This window comes from Canis lupus, chromosome 1, assembly GCF_011100685.1.
Source record: "Canis lupus familiaris isolate Mischka breed German Shepherd chromosome 1, alternate assembly UU_Cfam_GSD_1.0, whole genome shotgun sequence".
Classification (NCBI taxonomy): domain Eukaryota; kingdom Metazoa; phylum Chordata; class Mammalia; order Carnivora; family Canidae; genus Canis; species Canis lupus.
This window is the reverse complement of record NC_049222.1, coordinates 87,739,116-87,761,813: the sequence shown is the minus strand read 5'-3', so window position 1 is coordinate 87,761,813 and position 22,698 is coordinate 87,739,116. Positions and strand designations below refer to the sequence as shown.

At 45.2% G+C, this 22,698-nt stretch overlaps 1 long non-coding RNA gene across 1 annotated transcript in view; it reads left to right on the top strand.

Moving 5' to 3' along the window:
• LOC119870835 overlaps positions 1 to 18,724 on the top strand; it is a 35,170-nt gene extending 16,446 nt beyond the window's left edge. Inside the window, exons 2-4 of the long non-coding RNA XR_005354196.1 lie at positions 15,501 to 15,594; positions 16,390 to 16,519; positions 17,948 to 18,724. This is a non-coding gene — a long non-coding RNA (uncharacterized LOC119870835). The remainder of the gene's footprint in view (positions 1 to 15,500; positions 15,595 to 16,389; positions 16,520 to 17,947) is intronic.
• The last annotated feature ends 3,974 nt before the right edge of the window (positions 18,725 to 22,698 follow it).

Sequence of the window (22,698 nt, the reverse complement as noted above, 5' to 3'; positions counted from 1 at the left end):
CTAGACCTGTGTTCTAGCCCTTTAGAGACCTTGGGATAGGGCACTTTCAGATATGCCTCCCCTACGCCTACCGCCATTGTCAAAAATGTCTTACTTAATATCTGTTTCCTGAGTTAAATCCCATAGGTTACTTTCTGCAGTTACTCATAAAGGGAGCTATTCATTCATTCATTCATTCATTCATTCATTCATTCTTCAATAGATTGGGCCTCCACTATGTGCTAGTATGAGACTTGGCAGTAGGGATATAATGGTAACTAGGACCCCCATGACTCTGCCTTCTCTGTCCTACAGGCTAAAAGGTGAGGAAACTGATCAGTTGCAATCGAGTGTGATTAAGCCCTGTGACAAGGGAATTAAAAGGTGCTGCACAAGAAAACATAACAGGGGTCACTTGCCTTGTCAGAGTGTGGGAGAGGAGCTGAGAACAAAGCTGAGGGGAAGTTAGGTAAGAAAGGAGAGTGGGAATGGCTAGAGGGATGTTCTAGGAAGGGGAATAGCAGTACAAAGTCCAGAGGTGAGAGATTAGGCTCCTATAAGGAACTGAGAGTATGGCCACCTGGGTGGCTCAGTGGTTAAGCATATGCCTTTGGCTCAGGTCATGATCCCTGGATCCTGGGATCAAGTGCCTAATTGGGTTCCCCGCAGGGAGCCTGCTTCTCCCTCTGCCTATGTCTCTGACTCTCTCTCTGTGTCTCTCCTGAATAAATAAATAAATAAAATCTTAAAGAGAAAGAAAGAAGAAAGAAACTGAAAGGAGTGCAGCGTGGGGAGGCCCCAGGGAGGGGAGCTGAGGCCGGGAAAATAGGTGCAAGTCACACCTTCAAGGGCTTTGAATATCCATAGGGCCTTGATCCTCAGGCCAATGGCAAGCCCTTCAGGTCTTTAGCCTGGAAAGAGGCATAGACTTGTACTTTAAGAACAGCAGTCTGTCTACATTCTGAAGAATGAATAGAAGGGGGCCAAGTTTAGAGGAAGGGAGATAAGAGCCTGGGGAAGAAAGGAAGTGGCTTGGAATATGACGGGGGTTAAGGGATGGAGAGAAGTAGGCAAATTCTGAACACTTTAGGATGAAACATTGACAGCGTTTGGGAATCAGATCAGGTGGAGGAAGGCGGGGGCGAGGGGGGGGGGCGGTGATGCCAAGCATGTCTTGGGTTTTAGGGGTTTCTGGGTCACACAACTGTGGAACACATACTTGTTGGCGAGGACAAGGAATTGGCCTTTGGGTGAGTTGAGTTTGAGGTGTCCATGGAGCTGCCCGGAAGTCAGGTGGAGAACCCCTCACTTTGAAGCACTTCATTACAGATAAACCACCAAACATGCCAATTACTAAGGGGAGAAGACACAAGTACCTTTGCTTTGCTCAAGGAGGGAGGATGAAACAAAAGCCCTGAATGGTCGGTCTTCCCCCTTGAAATCAGGCAGCCGTGGAGAGATCCCCCACTCCTGCTTGCACTCAGCTCCCTGCGCCTTCAGGAGAACACCCATCCTACTGCTATGTTGCCCATTTACCCATCAGGGTTTCTTATTAGACCATGAGCTGGAAGCAGGATTTGGGTTCAATCCATCTTTGGCCTTTCAGTGCCTCCGAGGGTGTCCTGAACATAGTACACTCATCTCCCACTAAGTGACTTTAAAATAGACTAAAAATTCTGCTACTAAGTGAAAAGCTGTTATGTGGGGGAAAACCCAAACAAACCTCTATTTATTTTAGTGGGAAAAATAGTGTTGTATCCCATTGCAAGATACCAAACAATTTTCACAGGTAGGACAATATATCCGTTGAACAATGGCACCAAATTAAGTTTAAGGAATAAGCACAACTTGGGGCACTCGGCTGGCTCAGTTGGCAGAGCATGTGACTCTTGATCTTGAGTTTGAGCTCCACATTGGTTGTAGAGATTACTTAATTAAAAAAAAAAAAGAATAAGCACAATTTGAAAGTTCAATCAATACAGCTTCTACAGAAAAGGTAATGTATTAAAACTTTATTGTACTTCTTTTTTTTTTTTTCTTTTTAACCTTTGGGTGACTTCTGCATTCACACTGGGTTAAAAATAAAATTATAGCCTGGAAAAATATTTCTAGGGTAAAATAAAAGTTAAACATGCACGTGCTTGGAAATATATGGAAATAGTGTGGGCACATGGCAGGTCATGGAGTCATAGATGCTGTCATTCCTCAGTTCTCTCCTGGGGCATATGTCCACACAGCAAAATATTTTAGGTTCATACAAACATGGCTTACAATTTAAATTTGTTCCAAGTAATATTCCCTACAATAAACTATTGTGTCACACAGGCAACCAGTGAGCGGTCTTTGTTTGAAACCCTGATGAAGAAATAGTACTTCTTTTTCATTATTTATTTAGTGAGGTTTTGAGTATAAGAGTTACTATACATATAGAGAGAAGAAAGAAATCACAAGTGGTAGGTCTTTCAAGAGGTGTTATGATGAGAAGCTGTTAATGCATGAAAGCAAGATGAATGAAGGATGAATGAATGGATGGACACCTGGTAAGGCCTTTGGTAAGGTCAGAAGGAACCCTTGTTGTCTGAGAGAAGCCTGAGAACATTGGGAAGCACACAATGATGGAGGAGGTGATGAGAAACCCAAGCAGGAGCCAGTACAGAAAACAGAATATTCTGGAAGAACTCTAGCTACCCTTTATTGATCATACAGTATATGCTAGGCATATTGACAAAATTACCTCTCCTGGGGACTTCAGCTCTGCAGAGAATCCAAGCATATGGTCTAATTTTCTCACCCTCAGGATCTTGGTCTTCACACCAGCCCAAAAGGCTTTCATTTGGTCTGGGTTGCAAACTTGAGCATGGAGTCCCTTCAAGTTTCCAGTTTACTCGGTGTAAAGATCTTCATTTATTCTGACCACTGGGAATTTTCTTTTCTCCTGCAAGGTTATACCACCACCCATATACTCCGTGGACATGGAAATCAGATGCCTCACATGCAGCCATGCCGCCATGTTGATTCTAGTCTGTCAGGTTGGCCTAGACAGCCACAGCTTCCTTGGTCCAGGGCTGTGTTGGGCAGTTAGCACATGGCATGCATGACTTTCCTCTTCCTCACCCTCAGCAAAACCATCACCCCTCACCTCTACTCCTAACACAATCTGGAATAGAGAACTGTTTCTTGCATTTACCATTTACTTGGCATATGCATTTCTTGAAATGTAGGTATTTTCTTCTTCCCTGTATTCCCCTTCCTCATCTCTGTTTTTGCATTTGCTTCTTTGGTTTTCGTACGTGGCTTTCTTGTTCTACTGTGTGTCCATTTTGCTCTCTCTGCTCTGTCCCAGTGCTCCATTTTTTCTGATCTCTCTTTCCCCCTGTATTTCTGCATACTTGTTCCCTCTGTGGCTTCCCACTAATGTATGTGAAGATCAGTGAGGGCTTTTTATCCCACAGACCAGTGGAAAAACCATAGGGAGCTCTGAGTGTGAGCATTACGTGGATGGCAGTGGAAGAACATAATAAATTGCAAAAACAATTCCAGCATTATCAGATCTTAAATCTCAGGAGATGGTAGTCATTGAAATCTCATACATCCAAGTTAAATTTTATTCAGGGCTTTCTTAAGCCCTCAGTTCTAAGGCCTTCTACTGAATAAGTCTATTTCCAGCAGCTCATAGATTAGCAGGAGTTGGGGCAAAGATGGTATAGAAAGCAAACATAACTGTTCTCCAAGGGGTCTGCAATGATTATAGGACCTTTCTTTGGATCACTGAGTAATTATCTTCAGCCAACTCTTAGTTTCCAGCTTCTTGAGTCTGGTGTTCATAGTTGCAAAGGTTTGTGACTTCTTGCAAGGTCTGTAATGGGTTTTTTTGGGCTTTGACTGGAGACTAAGAGAAATCAACTGACCTGACAAAGTTGTATCTTGGCGTTAGGCTGATGTTGATAAATTATAAATTGAAGTAGCCACACTGAGTGAGGCCACCAATTCAGCCCAAGTTATATGAACAGGGGTTTAAGATGTCAGTACTCTCATAGTTCGTATTACCATGTGGATCTCGATGGAAATTTTACTCAACACAACCGTTTAAGGAGGATATCATGTCTGAGTTATTTTGAAAAAGGCAGTCTGTCTTAACACTTTTACACTTTCGGTGTCTTCTAAGCATCTCTGTCATCTGAAATGGAGGCAAGCATTATCGCTCTCCTGTCATGGGTGAAGAGCTGGTGCACAGGCATTAATCGACTTTCACCTTGCAGGGCAATGGCTGAGTCATTCAGGGTTACAGGTCTCCGTTCTGCTGCTTATTCTATAGGACAGCATCACCTCGTGGTCAGCGACTTAAAAGTCCTGGGCTCCCTACTGACAGAGGTAGTCTGGTGGTGACCTTGAGGGACTTTCACATTCTCTCTGGATGCCTGTTTTCTTGCTGGGAGTCTAGATAACATGCCCGTACTTCTGATTGTATCTTTTTTTTTTTTTTTAATTAGGAATGATGGATTGCCAGTGAATCAGAGGTGAGGGATTTTATATTATACATAAGCACAGAATCTCCAGGTTAGAAAGGACCTAGGAAGGGCAGCTGGCTCAATGGTCCTGAAATTTGGCTTTATGGGAGAGCTAGTAAAGGAATTAAAAACTATAGGTTCTTGAGGCCCACTGTACTGAAATAGAAGACACCAGTATGAGGACCAGGATTCTGTATTAAAAAAAAAAAAAAATCACTCCAGGTAGTCTGGTGCAGGTTTAGAAACCATGGCTTATGTGACACCACTCCAAGTGAATGGGGCAGGACACATATGCTCTACAGCTGCTGAGGGTCCAACGTGCACTTTAAATAAATAGGCCACGAGATGAGAAAAGTCACCCCCTTAAAAGCACTTGAGCTGGGAGGAGGTGTTGGGAAACCCTGGACTCTGTTTTTGCCAGTAAGTCCTTGAGCTTAAGTATGGAAGCTGGAAAAAGCCCCAGGGCCTGGAGCAGGCTCAGCGTTAGCCAGCTATGTGACCTTGGGCAAGCCACTCCCATCTCCTGGCCTCAGTTTCCTGTCTGTAAAATGGGAGTGTGGGCTCTAAGTGTTGATCTCTAAGGGACTTCCATGACACTTTGGCACTTACCTACTATCCTTTTGGATGTGGCCATGCTACAATTCTAAATGTTCTCCATTATCTTAATTTTTTAATATAATGCTCTATGGACCCAGTGCCTGTCCCATTGAACCTGTTTTGAGTCACAGGCCTCCCCAACCCAAGCAGTGCGAGTGCAGTGTCCGGCCACTGAGATGGCCTATGGAACCCAAAGCATTCCAAGATGCTTCTTGGCCCTCTTAGGGCAAAGAAGGTAAAGAAGGTGAGATCTGGGGAAGAGAGACTGAAGTCTAGATTGCAACCTCCAAGGAGGTAAGATCTGGGGAAGAGGGACAGAAGTCTAGATCGCAAAAGGCACAGGGAAGAAAAGGGGTTTGGTCTGGAGGGAGGGGTGTATCCTACCAGACACCTTTGTTCCAGGTGAAGGTAACTCTACCTGCTGCCTGCTACCTCTGAAGGTGACCAGAGAAGGCCCCAACAACTGGCAAAGACTGAATGTTTTCCAGTGACCACGCTCACCTTGCCCTGGGTGGTGGCCCACGTTGGCAGGACAGGCACGTTCGGTTAGAGTAGCTGGCACCGGCGTGGGCTGCTCAGGCTCCAGCCTGGCCCATGACAGGAGGCTCAGCAAAGGCGAGGCTGTAGGAACAGCAGCATCTCGTAGGCCAAAGACGATCAAGTGTTCACCACGCTTGGAAAGGAACCAAGAGAGAACAGTTTTGGCGAGGGAGCCAAAGCCGAGGAGCCAAGTAATAGGTTTTATTGGGCTTTTGTGAGGGTCAATTAAATTCAGTGGAGGGACATTTATTGGGTAACTCCTTTGGGTCAGATGCTGAGCAAGGCTTTCGGAATTCAAAGATAAACAGGGCATAGTCCCTTTCTTTAGGTGTTTATAATCCAGTAAAGCAGTTCTCTGGAAGAAGGGATATCATGTGTCATTCTAGTGGTGACAGCACAGCAGGGGAGGAGCTTACAGGGTCATGGGCAGCAGATGAGGTGACATCTGAGCAGGACTTAGCGAGGAGAAGAAGGGAGTAGACAGGCCTTCTAGGCAGAGGAGACAAAATTGGCAAAGGCAAGAAGGTGTGTAAGAGCATGATACCTTTGGGAATGGAGAGCAGGTTGGAGGTGTGACAGGCAGTAGCTACACACAGGGGAGTGTGTGTGTGTGTGTGTGTGTGTGTGTGTGTGTAAGGGCTTTAGCAATGGGAGTCTCTTGTTAGATATTCACATTTAAGAAATATTGCCCTGGGAAAAACGTGGAGGACGAGTGGGTAGAGGGTAAGAATGGGGCCAGGGGACATAGTAGGAAGTTAGGGGGCAGAGAGGCAGTGGTAGAGAGGCCAAGGTCCTATTGTGTCTGGATGTGGCCAGTATGTGAAAGGGAGGTGTGAAGAATCAGTCTTGGTCTTCTGGCTTGGTCTAGGGGCTCCAGAGATGCTGCTCCCGCCCCTACCCCCCCAACCCTGCCCTGGACCCTCCTGCAAGTCTGTATATGTTAGGCTGGTGGCATCCTGCCCTCTGCTTCTCCAGATAACTGGGAAGCAGGTGGTTGAGTGACACACTTTAAGGAACAGAGAGTTCTCAGAGGCGCCCCTAGGAGGAAAGCACTTAAAAATAAACTTTTGCAAAATTATTTTAAGAACTGCATATTATTTCGGACGATTAATCTTCTGGAAAAAATACATATATATATATATATATATAATATATATATATATATATATGGCGAAACATTACCCACATACCTGAAACATACGACAAAAATAGAAATGTATGACTCCGTGATGGATCACAAAGCAAACCTCAGTGTGACCATCACGCTGGGCTGGAAATGTGGGCATCGCTGCCAGTGCCCCTGAAGGAAGCCCTCTTCACCTTCCCTATCAGCCGAGGCTCCCTTGTCCCCCTCCTTCACCCCCAGGAGAACCACATCCTCAGGAAAGCACTTGAAAAGAAACCACACATTTGCAAATTAATTAAATAAATAAAACAACTATAAAAGCCAATCTTCCTTATTTTCCTTTTTCCAATTTAGCTTAATTTCTCCTCAACTGAGTCTGATTGACTTTGGAGGGGAGCCCTTAAAATGGTCATTTGATTCAATACCCACAGTGGTAACAGAATTGTGATCTGGGCTGTCCCTTTGTCTGCGTCTACAGAAGCTAAGCTGCCATCTTTGGCGATTCATCATCTCTGTAACTTTTTGTAGCTTATACAGCTGTGAGTTTACAGAAAGTCCATTTATCTTGACAGAGGCATTTGCTCTTGTGTAAACAGTGGTGAGTACACCCCGAACCGTTTAAAGGGAGGGAGGAGGAGAAGAAAGGATGAATTGTTGTGCCTGGAATCTTTGTTGAACTTAGTTTAGGGTCTCGGTGTTCCTTATAGGCTCTGTATCCATCCCCCTTTCTAGAACTGCTGTTTCTCCAACTGGCCCTCGGGCTTGTGGGCTTCAGCAGCCTCTGGTAGATGGGCTTCCGTTCCTCACAGGAGGGAATTTTGTGTAGAAAGGGGGTCTCCCTGGGGGAAAAAGTGGATGGCCCCATGTTTGGTCCACTAGGGTGAGCCACCTCAGGAGAGGCGCTTGGGCAGTGGAGCAAGGCATTGGGGGTTGGGGAAAGACTTCGGAGTTGGCAGCAGCCTCCTTCCTCCCCCTTTGCCATCCTGAAGGCGAGGTGGGCCAACCCCTCCCAAGTTCACCTCAAGGTTTACGAGGGTCAGTGTGTTTATGCTGGCCTTGACGTTTTCACAAATTGCTCTGTAGTTGTTTTTATTAGTTTTATTCCAGCTGTTGCTCCAGGGCCCTTCTGGCAGCCAGGCCTTCCAGGCCTGCTTGGACTCCCTCCTTAAATTGCCTCAAGTCATGAAGAGGCGCCATCTGCTCTGAACTGTTGCCTGTTGCAATGGCCGACAAATCCCAGGCACGCATCATAGGAAAATAGGAAAAGCAGTAATGAGGCTCACACCTCCAAGCTCACAGCGCCCAGCTCGGTCTGGTCAGGTGTTAAGTGCAGAGGTGAAGTGCAAGCCACCCCATCTTCTGCCCTGCCTGGGGTGGGGTGGGGGGACAGGGGGGCCGGGAAGGGTTTGAAGAGTAAACAGGGCCTGAGAACGTGCTTCCTCCTGGGGTCCTAAGTGATGCCAGCCTTGGGAGGAGATTTCACAGCAATCCTGTCAAAACCTCGCGGTTAATAGCATCACGATGACCTAAATACAATTCACATATATCAGTTACTGCCTGTGTTTTCAATTCACACCGACCCTCCACGGAGATGCCTCAGCTTGGGAAGTACTTGGGGAAAGGCCTCAGGGAGAATTTTCCTGTGAAGCTATTAATTTTATCCCACTTCCTAGACAGAGAATATGGGGGAAAAAATGAAGGAGGTTTAGGAAGAAGGGCCACCATCACCATGATGGAGCTGATGGGTACTGCTGTTGAAATACTTTCTTGTCTCGTATTTATTGTTTAAAAGAGATACCAAGGGCAGTGGCAAGGGAGCAAAATATTTATTGACTTTCGGGGACTGTCCCCCCAATAGTGACTTTTTAAAAAAGTTCTATCAACTGTAGTGTGAAATCGACTCCTGTCTCCTCTGGTATAGTGCATAATCAGAGTGTCTTTCTTTGATAAATTGTGAGACGTTAAAATGGACCCAAGTTCAAGCATCCCTCGAAATGGTCTGTCTTAAAGAGGGGCTCCAGTAGGCTGCCATTCGTCTATTGAGAGAGATGAGTCACTACTGGAAACCAGAGAGCTGCATGTTGACTAGACCTTGGAAAGATGGTCTCAGAATGTACCAACTAGTTCAGGGTGTGGCAGGTGGGGCTGAGTGGCAGCGGGAGGGAGAAGCCATACATTAAAATAGATTTAAGAACCGAATCAACCAAAAGCAATGCATAGAGCTTGTTTGGATCCTGACTTGGACAAACCAACTAACTATAAAACAAACAAGACCCGAGACAATTGGGGGAAGACACTGGATATTGGATGACAATTCTTTTTTTTTTTTAATATTTATTTTTAAAGATTTTATTCATTTATCCATGACACAAAGAGAGAGAGACACACAGACAGAGACACAGGCAGAGGGAGAAGCAGGCTCCATGCAGGGAGCCTGACGCAGGACTGGACCCCAGGTCCCTAGGATCATGCCCCGGGCTGAAGGTGGTGCTAGACCACTGAGCCACCAGGGCTGCCCGAGACATTTTTTTAAAATGGCATTGCAATTATGTTCTTTTCTTTTTTTAAAAAAAAAGTTCACTTCTTATCTTTTAGAGATTTGTACTGAAGTATTTACAGATGGAATGATATAATGTCTGAAATTTGTTTCAAAATAACAGAAGGGTCAGGGTGGGGATTGAGTGTATGGCAAGGGAGGGGAAGCAAGAGATGAGATAAAACTGGCCTTGAACTGATAATTGAAGATAAGAGATGCTGACAGGAGTTATGGGTTTATTGTATTCTTTTCTCTACTTCTCTATGATGAACATTTCCATGACAGAAAGTTACAAATGAAAGACCTCAGTGACTCTTGTCTCTGTTAGCTTTTCTTTTATAGGAGAAGGAAAAGGTATTAAGGATCCCCTCTTCAATTGGGTGTACAATTTTTACCTTTTTAAAATTTATAATCAAAGAAATCTCAATGTGTTCTTTCTAATCTTTTTAAAAAAATATTTATTAATTTATTTATTTATTTATTTATTTATTTATTTATTTATTTATTTTATTCATGAGAGACACAGAGAGAGAGAGGCAGAGACATAGGCAGAGAGAGAAGCAGGGTCCATGCAGGGAGCCTGATGTGGGACTTGATCCTGGGACTCCAGGGTCATGCCCTGGGCTGAAGGCAGATGATCAACTGCTGAGCCACCCCGGTGTCCTGGCTCTTTCTAATCTTATGGATTTTTGATTATATGATTCTGTAAAATTATGATGACTTGACATACTAGTCATAGTAATCGCCAGTGCTGCCTCCTCCCCCCCTCACTGGGGTTGGGGAGAGGCGGAAAGGTAAGGAACTACTTCCCACTGGAAAGTGGTTGGTTTGTTACTTACACAAAGTTATGGACCTGGTCTGAATGGTCATAACAGGGTGGGGTGATGTGAGACAAGACAATGTATGCTTTTAGGCATAACAGGTAGGGAGAATAGTTATGGTTTGTGTGATAAAGCTCATTAAAAAAAAAAAGATTTTATCTATTTATTTGAGAAAGAGTGAAAGAAAGAACATGAGTAGGAGGAGGGGCAGAGAGAGAAGGAGAAACAGACTCCTGCTAAGCATGGATCCTCACTCGGGGCTCAATCCCAGAACCCCAGAGATCATGACCTGAGCTGAAGTCAGATGCTTAACCAACTGGGCTACCCAGGAGTGTTATCACTCCCCCCTCCACCCCTTTTTAAAAAAAACAAAAGATTTGATAAAGCTCATTTTAAAGAAACTGTATCCTAGGCTCACAAATAACTTATACCTTAGAGTGGATTTCCAATGCTATCACAACTGTATTCGTTATCTGTGCTGTGTAACAAATTCCCCAATGTTCAGTGGCTGAAAACCACTAACATTTATTATCTTACGGTTTCTCTGTAATGTGGTTCTGGCTCTGAGTCTCTCTCGAGGCTGCAGTCAGGCATTGTTTGGGGCTGTGGTCATCTGAGGGCCTAAGGGAGGATCTGTCTCTGCTCTCGTCCACATGGCTGTTTGCAGGCCTCAAATGTTTCCAAATTCACACCTGTGGATCTCTCCACAAGGCTGCCTCCTGACGTGGCAGCCAACTTCTCCTAGAGCAAATGAACCAAGAGAGCATGAGTGAGAGCATCACGGGGAAGCCACAGCCTCTTTATAATATAATCTTAGAAGTGGTAACTCATTGCTTCTGCTGTATTTCATTCCTTATAAGTGAGTCACTAAATCTGGCTAGGGTGATCAATTCATCCTCATTTGCCCTGGGGCTTTCCTATGTTAACATGGAAAGTTCCACATCTTGGGAAACCCCTCAGTGCTGGGCAAACCAGAATGGCTAGTTACCCCGAATCCTGCACTCAATGGGAGGGAATTCCACAAGTGTATGAAGACCAAGAGGTGGGGATCACCGAGGGTCATCTTCGAGGCTGGCTACCATGGCAACCTTTTTTTTTTTTTTAAGATTTACGTATTTATTCATGAGAGACAGAGAGAGAGAGGAGAGAGAGTGAAAGAGAGAGAGAGAGAGAGACAGGCAGAGGGAGAAGCAGGCTCCTTGTAGGGAGCTCGATGTGGGAATTGATCCAGGATCCCAGAATCAGGCCCTGAGCTGAAGGCAGATACTCAACCACTGAGCCACCCAGGCATCCCTATGGCAACCTTTCTAAGATTCACCTCTCTTCATTACTGAAAAGTCAGGCCTATGGGCCACTTTGTGATTTATAAAATGTATGTCTCAGTTTTTAAATGATAATAATGAATCATGTTGAACTGAACTGAATAAATATATAAACCAACTTTAGAGATAGAACTTCATTTGAGGTGGGTTAATGAGATTTATTATACCTCTATTTTTTTCCCTATCTTGTCATTACTTCAAAGCAAATACTGAAGTTAGTATACCAGTTGCATCTTTTGCTTTGATTTCTAGGAATTTCTGGCTAGATTTATGACTGAATCTTTAAAGAAAAGTTCACTTTTGAACCATACAAGTATCCTGTTTATCCTAGACTATTTGGAATCTATCGAAGAATGATATGAAGCAAAAAGCAAAACATCTGAGGACTTTTGCTTGTTTCTGTATGTTGGCGCTTTGCGTTTAATCCTTTAGTACATTTTCCTTCTTTTCACAAATTCGTCATTTGTGTGCTTTTTAGGGCTACATAGTTTTTCCAATTGAGGGGATTACCATGATTTTATATTTTCCCTATGGCTGGATATTTTAATTATTTTGAATTTCAGAGCATTTTCTAACAATTATAACCTACATTTGACCATTTGACTCTGACTCAGAAGAAAAGTCAAATGATTCATTCATTCATTCATTCATTCATTCATTCAAGGGATCATTATTTATGAAGCACCTACTGTGCTTCACGGAGAGGACTGGCGGCGTAATAGGATGAGGAGTCTGAGAGAGGGGACTGATTTGTGCTCAGGTTGTCCCCCTTTCAGGACTGACCTGCCCATAGAGAGCCCACATTCCACTCTGCTAAGGCATACTCTGTATGGGGCAGCCTTTGCCTTTGTTGAGGGCCTTGTGATCATTCAGTGCTGCTCTATTTCTGAAATTCAGTATTGAAGCCCATTATTCCTGCACCCATACGCCACATCTTCCTACCCAGTCTTTATGAGCAACATCTTAGTTCAGGCAGCTATAACAAAAATATCAACTGAGTGGCTTCAACAACAAATATTTACTCCGTACAGGTCTGGAGGCAGGGAATCCCAAGAGCAGAGTCCAGCATGGTTGGGTTCTGCTGAGGGGCCCCTCCTGGTTTGCAGATGGCCGTCTTCTCCCTGTGTTCTCACGCGGCAGAGAACTGAGAGCACTCCCGTGTCTCTTCTTATTAAAGCACCAATCCATCATGAGAGCTCCACCCTCATGACCTAATCACATCCCAAAGGCCTCATCTCCAAATACCATCACACAGGATTAGGGTTTCAACATGTGAATTTGGAGGACACACATTCAGTCCACAGGAAGTAGTGAAGACTTTCGTCTCCTTCTGCCCGACTCCTGTGACTTTCTCTCAATTGGTTCCAAACTCGGGTGAGGAAGGGACTTCCTCAAGTATGGACAGCTAAGGTCTAGTGTGTGGGCATGGGGGTGGGGCTGATCCAGCTGAGAGGCTCAGGGACAAGCAGATGGCTTCTTTGGTTCAGCTCTTAACCAGTTTTCACAGAACAATCATTTTCTTCCTTTGGGACCCTGAACCCAAGCCTGCCCTGGCCCTCTCCTGGGGGTGAGTTGCTGCTCCCTTCTCTGCACATGGTGTAACCCTCTGCTGTCTTGCAGCTGCTTGCAGACCCTTTTTTGGCAGCATCCTCCATCTGATAACTTGGAAGGGAGGGGAACTTTAGGAATGGCAGGCAAGAAGAGAGGACAAAAGTACTCCAAATAGTAGCCCTCTAGCCTCCTCTTCCTCAAATGCAAACTGATCCTTCTTCAACCAAGTGGATGCATGGAGATGCAAGTTTCATCAGGATGAACTCTTTCTCAAGAGGCACCTTGGTTGCTCGTGCAAATGAAACTCTGCATGAGCCAAGCCCAGCAGCTGACCAGGCCATGTCTGAATACACACGTACAAATGTATAAAATACACACATGCTAAATAAATGCAACAAAGCCACATGTATAATATATATGCTAATATCCAATAATGGGATACAGACACATAACTTAGGATTTAATGCTACAGACAGATACTCATACACTCAAAGAAGCAAGTGTATACCCACACTTTTGCTACACATAATAGAACAACTTTTCCCCCAAGCTTTTATACTGCAAGTCAATGAACATAAGGAAAGGACACTTCCCATATTTCCTCTGTCCTCAAGATTAGCTCTTTGAGTCATGCTTCTCTTCCAACTGGGGATTTAAATTCTTTAGAAGGACAGTATATGGGGCAGAAGAAGTTAAGGACCTGGTCCTTCTTCTGACCCTATCACTGGCTCTGTGATGTGGAGAAGTGCCCTCCTGCTTGGTTGCCTGAGTTTCACTGCAGTTAATAGGTGAAGGCTGTGCTGTAGTGGCTCTCTCGCTCCTTCGGTAGGTGTATGCTCTGAACAGACAGCCAGTGATTTGTCAGTGGTGGGGGGAAGCTGTGATGGGAGAGAGAAGGTGGTGAGGTTTGAAGAGACAGGATACTGGGTAGCCATCATCCTCTGGAGAGTAGTATATTCTGCAATTGGGAAAGGGCAGGGTGCAGACATGTCAGCTGAATGCACTGCGTTATCTCTTAAGTTGTTGCAAGAATGAGATAGAGGACTATAGTCCATTTATGCACCCTGTAAAAAAGAAGGTGGGCAGCCTGGGTGGCTCAGCGGTTTAGCACTGCCTTCAGCTCCGGAGGTGATCCTGGAGACCCTGGATCAAGTCCCACGTCGGGCTCCCTGCATGGAGCCAGCTTCTCCCTTGCCTGTGTCTGCCTCTCTCTCTCTCTCTCTCTCTCTCTGTGTGTGTCTCTCATAAATAAATAAAATCTTTTTTTTTTTAAAGGAGGTATTTATAGGTGTCACGGTACTTGGTCCTTTATTGGGTGATACAAGGAACACAGTGTTGGGCCAGCCATGGACCCTTCCCGATGGCTTGCCAACAGCTCTGCCGTGAGAGCTCACTTGCAGGCCCTGGAGAAACTGCTCCCTGAGAATGGGATGGGTCAGATGCTATGGAACTTGATAAACTGGAAAATGATATCCAAACCTTTCTATTTAAGTCGTCAAGTATTTACCAAATTCCTTCAAGAGAGCCCCCCTATGATTCGTGTTTGGTTCTCTCACCTGGCCTCTCCCACAAAAAGTATGGTAAATATTTATTGAATGAATTGGCACACGTTATTTACAAAACCCTCTGTTTGGATTGCGGTTCGGTTGGGACATATTTAGAGAAGCTTTCATGCTGCCTACAACTCTGTGCTCCGAATGTAGGACTTGAGATGCTTAATCTGGGTTTCTTAAGCATTTACCTTAGTCCCCTGTGTACCCTGTTTTCTGGTTCCTACTCACTCAAGCCTTTTCCTCCTCTCCTTCCTTTACCCCCTTCCTACAGGCTGTCACCTGCTTTGGAGGCCAATTCTTGTGGAGAGTTCCTAAAGTCTTGGGTTTTCCAGACTAGTCCTCTGCCTCTCGGAGAACAGCTCATGAGAGTTTGTCCTGAAACACACAGTGATTTCTGTGCTAGATACTGATTTTTTGGTATTTCCTGCTGGAGCTCTGTGTGGGTGGAGTTCCCTCTGGAAGTGCCAGAGTTTTCCTGTTTGAGCAGTTGATTTTTAAAACCTTAAATAAACTCTGTTGTGATGTGTTCAGAATCATAACAACTCACCAACTCTTTCTGAAGCACCTGCTATGAGCCTGGCACTGCTCAAGGGGCGGGGTAGCCAGTGGTGACCTCAGTAGACACCACTTTCAGAGGGCTCTCAGGTCTAGGACACTGATTAGCAAACAGGCATCTGCCTGCCACGTGGTGAGCACCGTGAAGGGTAAAGTCCAGGGGGCCGAGATGAGAGGTGAGGTGCCCAGAGCAGGGGCAGCGGACCCAGGCTCAGGCTTGGCAGGGTTTTGGGGCGTAGGTGTGTCAGCAGAGGCTGCCAGCTTACAGCCAAATCCAGCTAAACTGAGCCCAGAATCTGAGAAACTAAATGTGATAGAATCTGATCTCATTTATCTGTAAGTAGATGACTCCCTTTAATTTGCAAGAAAACTTTTTCAAGCCTTTTTATTTTTTTTAATTTTTTCCCAATAGCTTGAGTATCTCAACTCCCCGTTTCTGCTGCATGTTAACACAGACGCACCAAGTCAGAGGCGCCAACCAAGACAGGATGCTTGCTGGAGGGAAGGTCTGGGCCCTGGGGAAACGTTGCATTTCCTGCATGGAAGGAGAAAGGAGAGGTGGCCTCCAGAGGGGGAGAGTGAAGTGCTCCCAAGCTTCCACCAATTCAGATCTCTATAGGGAACTTCGTTATTTCATTTGAAGTGAATCTCAGGGATGTCAAGCAGGCACATCCACCTCCAGATCGGCCTCAGAGCTCTATTTCAGAGCCACTGGATGTAAATGGCTTGTGATTTCCTCTTTTTAGAGTGTCCAGGTCATTGTTTCCCTCCATTCGTGCAAATCATAAAGACCAACTCCTTGCCAAAAGAAAAAAAATAGGGTGTGGGATGGGAAACAATATAAAGGATTCTGTGTGTCTGGCCAGACAGAGTTCCCTGTGATTAGTCTTGGATTTACTTTCAATCTCTTGGTCAGGCAATAAAATGCCTATTTGTTAAAATAACTTTTTAAAGGTATGATTTACATCACATCAATAAAACACACCCGTTTTAAGTGGTATACTGTTCTGTGAATTCTGACAGATGTTTACATGGGTGCCACTCTCCACAACAAAAACTTGGACCATATGCAATCCCCAAAGTTCCCTTAGGGCTTTCTGCAGTCACTCCAGCCCCAGCCCCAGGCAAGCACCAACCCACTTTCTGTCACCAGAGATTAATTTGGCCTGTTCCAGAATTTCCAATAAATGGAATCACACCATATATTCTTTTGGCTCTGGCTATTGTACCCAGGATAATGTTTTTTGAGATTCATTCTTATTGTTCGTATATCCTTAGCTCATTCCTTTTTTAAATTTAAGATGCTGATTTTTGAAGTGGCAAACAAATGTTCAATGTACCACTCAGTAAGACGAGCAGATCGAGGAAGTCCCTCCGGTCTAAAAATTCAATCAACTTGCCCAGGAAGCACAGGTCTGAGCATTGCATCAGGTTAGTCCAGATCATATTTAAGAAGCGGCCAGGCCCGAGAATTTCTGAGCTGCAGGAGCCCAGGAGGCCGGGGAGTGATGAAGCCTCAGTGAATGACAGGACGTATTACAGAGGATGACAGGGCTATTTGTTCGGTTCCGTTATGAGCTCAGCAAAATGTGACAATCCTGGGAAATATAAATATATATTGCTGTATTTATATGTGTGTTTGCCTCAGGAGACCCGGCAGGGAGTGGCGGGTGGGAGAGTGGGTTCCTGCAGGACTGGTGTGGGCAGAGATTACTGGGTAAAGTGTAGGCCATGTCAGTGGCATAGCCAATAAATAAAAATTACAAAAATCTCTAATATTTATTGAGCACTCACTATGCACCTGGCACTGTGCTCCCTCCTTATACTCGCTGTATCCTATGAAGCCAAAGCCTTTAGTCTCTGCCCCGCATCCATCCCTTACCATATTCCTGCACATGTATCACTGCCAGCTCTGTGCTCCCAGAGCCAGCGTGGTGGGGCTCTGTGGTGGGGGATGATCCCCCAGTTGCTGGAACCACTTTGCATTCCAGTCTGGAGAGCAGAAGTATCTGGGACTTACGGGCAACCAAATAGGGCAGGGGGCAAGCACCCCAGATCCCCATGTCACTCACCCTATCCCCAGTTCTCTGGTCCATGGCATTTTGCTTGACTCAACATTATTTGGTCTCCTGCCCTTCATAGTCCCATATTCCTCAACTTCTTTATTTTTAAGAGAGGGAGAGAGGGTTGCAGGGGGAGAGGGAGAGAGAGAGAATTCAGGCAGGTTCCATACCCAGCGAGGAGGAGCCAGTGGTGGGAGCCTCATGACCCTGAGATCATGACCTGAGCTGAAAGAGCAAAGGTCTAATGCTTAAGTGACTGAGCCACCCAGGCGCCTCTGTTCCTCAAATTCTGAAGCAGTGTTTCCTGGAGCTGCTTCCTAACAAATCATGTTTACATGAGTCCTCCTCTCAGGGTCTGCTTCTGCGGACTCCAGATGTAGACACAGCACTATCATAGTCATTTTACAAATAAGGAAACTAAGACTCTCTGTCTCTTTGTCTCTGTCTCTGTCTCTCTCTCACACACACATCCCTAGCTAGATCCTGCTCATCCTTCAGATAAAAACCTGAACTTCACTTTCTTAGGCAGCTTTCCCTGACGCCCCATCCACAAGTTCTCAGAATCATCCTTTGTAGCACTTACCTCCAGTTCTCAGTTTGCAATGATCTGATTATTTCACCAATGACCATCTCCCCTGCTTGACTGCTGGCTCCAGGAGGTCAGGGGCCCTGTCCCTTGTGCTCTCACCTGTACCCTCAGCACCCCAGCACCCCCAGCAGAATTTCTAGAACACAGTCATTGCTCAATAAATTTTTGCTGAATGTATGATTTGAAATTCCTTTTGTTTTCTCACAGGTGCTCACTGGCCTTCCAGATACCTCTCAGCCTCTGCATGGGTCAGAAACACATAATGTATAACCCCCAGGAGTGACACAAGGCCTCCCACCCACTTCTCTTCTTCTGCGTATTTAGGGAAGCACAATTTCCAGGGCAAGGTGACATTACTTTGCTCCGGGGGAATGAAATTTAGCATTCAACTGTGGAGTTGAATCCAGAGCTGAACCTGGAAGGCTGGGTAAAATTTGAATGGATTATTAGGAGGAAATTTGAATACTATTTTAATGAAATATGATGGCATTTAAGTACATACACATTGTGAATTAAATACACGTTCTTGGATGCCTATAACTTCTTATCAAAAGCACACTTAATCCCAAGTTCTCATTAGGAAGCTGATAAGCACCCTATTTCCTTCTATTCCAGCAATGATGATTCCCCAGCTAGACAAAATTTACAAACTGCTTTGGAAGCATCTGTGGAGAAAGGTGCCATATGAATGTATGAGATTATTGAAATAAATGCTGATTTAGAGATTTCCCAGGTGGATAGTTAAAATATACTGGGGCACACACATATCCTCATACCCCACACTCAGGGTACTTTCTGCTCTGATCAGCGGGGATAAATTTCCCTACTTGACAGTTGACTGTAAATCAAGAAGTGTGTTTTAATAGTCACTGGCTTTGTGCTGCTGTCTCAGGCAATCCTTCACCTCCTGGGACACAGGACCTGAAGGATCTTGGCACTTTCTCTCCACTGCACATGGAGAGGCGGTGCTTAGCAGCAAGGTAAATACTGGCATGCTGTCCGTGAGTGGCGAATACAAATAAGTCAGGATATCCTATTTAAGTTTTAAATATATTTGCATTCTATTTAAGTTCTCCTCTGGATCTACCATTTTTCTTATCAACAGGTAATAGAAGAAGAAATCATGAGTTTCCCAGGTTTTTACCAACCCAAAACAAAATATTTTTTTGTGACAATATAAAGGCCAGAAGGTATTTGACAGTCAATAAATGCTGGGTGAATCATTTCGAAGGTAAACACATGCCCTTATTTCCACAAACCCTGATTATTGGACTAGATTACTGAACTTGCTCCTTTTGACTTTATCCCTTATAATCCTGCCCATCAGTGTTTGTTCGGAGGAGCTCAAATAAACCAGGCTGTTCCATACCCCAGTACCATTGAGCATACTACCTTTGGTGCCTAGATAGGAATGCTTCCCAATAACCCAGGTGGGTTGGGGACACTTTCTCATGTTTCAATACCCAGGAACAGGATGACCTTTAGCTTCCTTTATGAAGCTTTTCTTGAGAGATTCTCCCACTCCTAGAATTGCCACTTTATCCCATACAAACGCACATATCTATTTAACACAAACATGACGGGGCTCTCTTGGGAAGTCCCGGTTTGCACCCTGTACACTTTGACACCGTAATCAATACTTCATTGCTACCCAGTTTCCTCCTTGTAACCTCTGAAGCCTCTCTCCAAAGCATTTTGAGTAATGTATATTTTACTGAAATGTTCTCAAGCGAGAAAAGCTGAGGGCTTTCATTGAACACCATATGGCCCAACTTCATAAAATTGCCGCCATTCCAAAAGCCTTTTCTCTCATTGCCAGCAGGCTTCTCTCCTCTGTCTCCTTCATTCTCCACTCTCTCCTGACCTCCTCCCACCTGGATGCCTCATTGTCACCCTGATTGCATTTAGCAATTCAGCCTTTCAACCCTTTCTCTTTCACAAAGGAGACATCCTCAAAATCCTTCACATCCTTGAAATTGTAGGGCCTTTTATCAAAAAAACTCTCTCTTTGAGATTCCTCTTAAAAGGCAAGGGTAACAAAACCAAATACATTTCTTCTCTTTCTGCTAAAGACTGGAGCAATTTGAGGACAGGAATCAAGCCTGATACGTGTATCTCCCGCGCAAAATCTTTAAAGTATTTGTGAAATGAAAGAATGCAACAATATAGCCACAGATTAAAATCCCTAAAGTTCTACTTTGGCCATGGCTTTCTTCTGCTCACCTTGCATATCTTCTCAACTCCTGCTCTGGCCATCTGCCATTTCTTCCTGACTCTAGCACACTGCTCAGCTATGATGGGTCCTCTCTCCTCAAGGCCATGGCAATAACCTTGCCTTTCAGTGTTCATATGGGTTGTCTCTCCAGGCCTAGAATATGCCGTGTCCCTCAGGAGAGTGGTTGGTAGTGGGGTACCATCACCCTCTTGAAGGCCAAGGTGGACGCTACTGGTCTGGTCTTGCAGGTCCATTCAAGTCCTTCTTATTCTTCAAGGCTGAATGCCCAACCTACCTCAAGACATGCCACTGAGGTCTCCAGTCCAGACATAACTCACTCTCTTGAGTCCTCAGGATATAAGCCTTGTACACATTCACTCTGATGGCCCTTATTATCCACACTTCCATTATTGTGGAATTGGGGGTATGAGGTTTTGAGGTCATTCCTTTTCCCAGAATGTGGTCATGATTAGACCTATTCAACTAAAAATTTTACAGTTTTTGCCCATCTCCAGACTTGGGGTAGGTTTGTGCTTATCAAACCCCTTGAAGTTATGTGGTTATGTGCGCCTATTTAATTTGCTTTGCCCGGTGAAATGTAAGCAGAACAGATATGATCCCCTTTGAGGAAGAAGCTTTCAGAGGGAGAAGCATTAAGAGCTGGTGAGTGATGGATCATGTTGTCTTTCCTCCGTGACATAGTGACTGGCAGTGTCAGAGGTATCTGGTGGATTGTTCACCAGTCTGGGTTCTTGAGTAAGGGCCCAGCTGATTCTCTGTGGGCATGTGGTATAAGCAAGCAGTCAACCTTCGTTGTGTTATACCAAGTCGATTCAGATATTGTTTGAATAATTAATAACATAAATAAAGTGTTGTGATGGCACAGCCTAGCCCATGTAGGCAGACTGTAAGTTCCATGAAGGCAGCACCCATGCATAACTGACCTTTCCATTCCCCCAGAGAACATAGCACCCTGCCCCCTGGACATCTAATAATAAACTTTTGCTGATTGAGTATATACACTGGGATAAAGTAAATATAGGAGACTGGGGAGTAGGACTTGGTGTCGGGACTTCAACTTGAGACTTTGGCCTCTGAAAATTCTAAATAAATGTGGGAGATGATTCCAACAGCATTCTAATAAGATCCTCACATGCAAGGAGGCAGAGCAGCATGATGATAAGAACCCGGGCCCTCATGCTGGATCGGGTTTAAATGCAAGCTCTGCTGGGTGCTTGGCTACATGACTGTGGGTCCATTATTTCAGCTCTTTGAGTCTGGAATAACATTACTACCTACTATATAGGATTATTGCAGGGATTAAATGAGGGAATGTATGTAAAGTGCCTGGCACATAATGAATGGGCAACCAACGTCATTCTCTTAGGCTCTCCTCCCATCCAATGTGTGTGGGTTGTCTGAAATCTTGCTTAACTCTCTGGGAACTACTTCCCTTCATTTATTCCCTCTGAGATCTTGGTCACTTGCCTAGTCCTTGAATTTATTTAGCTTGGTCTACCTCAGATCCCCGGGGTTTTTGCTTTTAATGCCCCAGGCACACTCTGGTATTCTGAGAAATTCCATCTGCAACTGGCTGGAGTTGGCAGTAGCCCCTGGCAAAGGACTCCAATGGGGCAGGGGAGGGAGCATTTTCACCACCCACTGTCTGCTGCCAAAACTTTAAACATGGCCCTCGATGTGGTGGGTATAGTCAGGGAAGTGATCTTCGTGGGGCAGAGAGACTTTAGGATGTCATGGTGACCAGTTCCAAGGAAGCCCTACCTTGGCCTGGGCCCTGGCACTCATAGCACATGATTTGTCTATTGAACCCTGGGATCTTATCACTGATGGCAGCAGGGATGTCTGTGAATTTATCAATGACTGACTCCTTCCATGGGTTGGGGCTTGGTGTGGTGCCTGAGGGCTTGTGTTTTCTTGATCTCCTGGCCTAGTGAGCCTTGTGTTTTCCAGTTTATGTATTGTCCCTGACTGAGTCCTTGAGGCTACTTCTGTCCACCTCCCCTACCCTGCCCCCTCTTGTGGCAGCAGCCACTCCAAAGGTGCTTGTGTAACTTGTTTTTCAAAGTCTTGGCAGGAGCTCCAGTCCTGCCTGTGAGAAAGGCTGTTTACATTCTAGAAGAGCAGTCTCGAGAAATGTCTTGCATCAGGGCTGTCCCCAACCAATTCCTGCTCCCCTAGCAGCTTCTCTCTCTCTCTCTCTCTGGGATGGCTTGTGAGGGTCAGAGAGGTGGCACGGGACCTAGGAGGAAGGAGCCTGAGCGAGGACAAAGGTGGGCTATGAGGAAGGCTTCATCAAGCCCTGGGGCTCCGCCACTGCCCTAAGTCAAGGGCCCTCCTTTGAAAGGCGAGGGAGCATCTTGAGAACAAGACTCTTGTTGCCCTAGTGTTTGGCGCAGTGCTGGATGCTGGTGCTCAACATTCACTAAAGTCAATAATTGCGCAGATGTGTGGGCAAGAAAACATTTGAGAGGATGCCCTGGTGGAACTGTTTAGCTGACCCCAGTTAACAGCTTTCTCTGAACGGTCCTTCAGTACTATTTATTACGTAGTCTAGGCCAGGCAAGGGCATATAATATTTCCTTAAATTCTACAATGGTCAAGAGTTCTACAAAATAGGTAGTCTTTGCTCCCATTCATAGCTGAGGAGGGCACGGAGACTCATGCGCACAAAGTCTGGGGGTCTTGCCTGAGGCTTACAGTCAACCAGGATTCGGAGTCTCTA